The sequence below is a fragment of the Oncorhynchus tshawytscha genome, linkage group LG33, assembly GCF_018296145.1.
Source record: "Oncorhynchus tshawytscha isolate Ot180627B linkage group LG33, Otsh_v2.0, whole genome shotgun sequence".
In the NCBI taxonomy this organism is placed as follows: domain Eukaryota; kingdom Metazoa; phylum Chordata; class Actinopteri; order Salmoniformes; family Salmonidae; genus Oncorhynchus; species Oncorhynchus tshawytscha.
Genome location: NC_056461.1, coordinates 364887 through 368141, shown reverse-complemented (window position 1 = coordinate 368141; position 3255 = coordinate 364887).

Here is a 3255-nt window from a genome sequence, read left to right as displayed (position 1 = left end):
AAATATATATATAAATATACAGTATATTCTTTTTTATTGACTATTGTGTTTTTTGGTTCCTTTTTTCAAAAATTCCAGGGCTAAGGGCTAACTTATATTAGCACATTTTTTGTGCAAAAATCTCATGAAATCTCTGGGTTATGAAGAAAAAAAATGAAACTATATCCTGTAAGTTAAAATATATCAAGATATTTTAATTATTCAAATCTTTACCCTATTCGAAGCATTTTATATCATGAATTTGAACTTATTTTATAGTAAATAAACAAAATATTTGGGGAAAAGTTTCTTGTCCCTCCTGTCATTTTGCCAATGTACCATGTGTTACATTTATCAATACAGACAGGTATTATTCACTTTAATATGAATTACTGAAGCAGGAAGGGCCCGGAGTCTGGGGGTGTTTCCCTGCTTCTGCTCCTAACTTGTCATAAAAATAATACAAATACAAAAGGTGTTAGGAATGTGGTTCTCTTTATAAGCAAAACAAAAATATACTTCAGACAGAGTCCTTTTCAGTCAAACCTGCTCAACTGAGTTTCCGAGATGAGGTGGGGAAAGATGCACATACAGTAACTACAGTGTATTTGGAAAGTATTATAAGGCACTGCATCTCACTACAGACCCTGGTTAGATTCCAGGCTGTATCACAACCGGTCGTGATTGAGAGTCCCATAGGGTGGAGCACAATTGGCCCAGTGTCTTTAGGTTTTGGCCCGTGTAGGCCGTCATTGTAAATAATAATTTGTTCTTAACTACTTAAAAGGTTCAATATATTTTTTTAACTATTCAGACCCTTCACTTTTTCCATATTTTGTCACATTTTGCCTAATTCTAAAATTTATGAAATTATAGATTTTTTTTCTCATCAATCTACACACAAGCCACTTATTTATAACTTTTGCCTTATGGCTAGGTGCTCCATCATGCTGGAAAAGGCATTGTTCGTCACCAAACCTCCCAACCATCCAGGTGACAAGTTCCTCTCGGAGAATGTGTTGGTAAAATTCTTTATTCATGGCTGTGTTCTTAGGCAAAATTGTGAGTGAACCCACTCCCTTGCCTGAGAAGCAACCCCACACATGAATGGTCTCAAGATGCTTTACTCTTGGCATGACACAGGACTAATGGTAGCGCTCACTTTGTCTTCTCTGGACAAGCTTTTTTCTGGGTGCCCCAAACAATCATAAAGGGGATTCATCAGAGAAAATCAGAGAAAATGAATTTACCCCAGTCCTCAGCAGTCCAATCCCTGTAACTTTTGCAGAATATCAGTCTGTCTCTGATGTTTTTCCTGGAGAGAATTGGATTCTTTGATGCTCTTCTTGTCACCAGGCCATCCTCCAAAAGTCTTTGCCTCACTGTGCGTGCAGATGCACTCACACCTGCCTGCTGCCATTCCTGAGCAAGCTTTGTACTGGTGGTGCCCCGATCCCACAGCTGAATCAACTTTAGGAGATGGTCCTGGCGCTTGCTGGACTGTCTTTGGCTCCCTGAAGCCTTCTTCACAACAATTGAACCGCTCTCCTTGAAGTTCTTAATGATCCGATAAATGGTTGATTTAGGTGCAATCTTACTGGTCGATATATTCTTGCCCGCGAAGCCCTTTTTGTGCAAAGCAATGATGACGGCACAAGTTTCCTTGCAGGTAACCATGGTTGACAGAGGAAGAACAATGATTCCAAGCACCACCCTCCTTTTGAAGCTTCCAGTTTGTTATTCGACCTCAATCAGCATGACAGAGTGATCTCCAGCCTTGTCCACACCTAACACATCTGTGTTAATGAGAGAATCACTGACATGATGTCAGCTGGTCCTTTTGTGGCAGGACTGAAACGCAGTGGAATTTTTGGGGGGGGATTCAGTTCATTTGCATGATCACTCTTCATAATATTTTGGAGTATATGCAAATTGCCATCATACAAACTGAGGCAGCAGTCATTCTCAATACTTTTTGCCACGACTGTACATTCATTGCACTATTGCAGTGACAAACTGTGCCCACAAACTGTTTGGGCTTGCATAAAGCTGACCCATTTGAAGTTATGACTGAACATGAGAAAATTGGTTTGGTGTCTCCAGCTTGAATGGTATAAGAGTTACTGTTGGTGAGTCATTTTATGCAAATATATATAGTCATAATTGAGACATGTTTTTAAGAATTGGAGGTTAGGATAGCCTGAACATGTGAAAGTTGGTTTAGTGTCTCTAGCTTGAACTGTTGAAGAGTTACTGTGAGTTATTTTAGGCAAATTTTATAAACATTTATATAGTTATAATAAACACAAGCAATATAAGTTGGGTCAGTGTGAACATCTCAACGTTGGTTTGGCGTTGATAGCTTAAATGGTGTAAAAGGAGATACATGCCCACATTTCAACATTTTCCTCATGTACAGTTGAAGTCAGAAGTTTACATACACTTAGGTTGGAGTCATTAAAACTTGTTTTTCAACCACTCCAAAACAGTCTTGTTAACAAACTGTGGTTTTGGCAAGTCAGTTAGGACACTTTGTGCATGACACAAGTCATTTTTCCAACAATTGTTTACAGACACAGTGAAATAAATATCTTAATTCCAGTGGGTCTGAAGTTTACATACACTAAGTTAATTTAAACAGCTTGGAAGATTCCATAAAATGTGATGGTTTAGAAGCTTCTGATAGACTAATTGATATAATTTGAGTCAATTGGAGGTGTACCTGTGGATGTATTTCAAGGCCTACCTTCAAACTCAGTGCCTCTTTGCTTGACATCATGGGAAAATCAAAATAAATCAGACAAGAACTCCACAAGTCTGGTTCATCCTTGGGAGCAATTTCCAAATGCCTGAAGGTACCACGTTCATCTGTGCAAACAATAGTATGCAAATATAAACACCATGGGACCAAGCAGCCGTCATACGGCTCAGGAAGGAGAAGCGTTCTGTCTCCTAGAGATGAACGTACTTTGGTGCGAAAAGTGCAAATCAATCCCAGAACAGCAAAGGACCTTGTGAAGATGCTGGAGGAAACAGGTACAAAAGTATCTGTATCCAGAGTCCTATATTGACATAACCTGAAAGGCCGCTCAGCAAGGAAGAAGCCACTGCTCCAATACCGCCATAAAATGACAGACTACGGTTTAGAAGTGCACATGGGGACAAAGACCATACTTTTTGGAGAAATGCTCTGGTCTGATAGAACTAGATAGAAAAATAGAACTGCTTGGCCATAATGACCATCGTTATGTTTGGAGGAAAAAGGGGGAGGTCTTG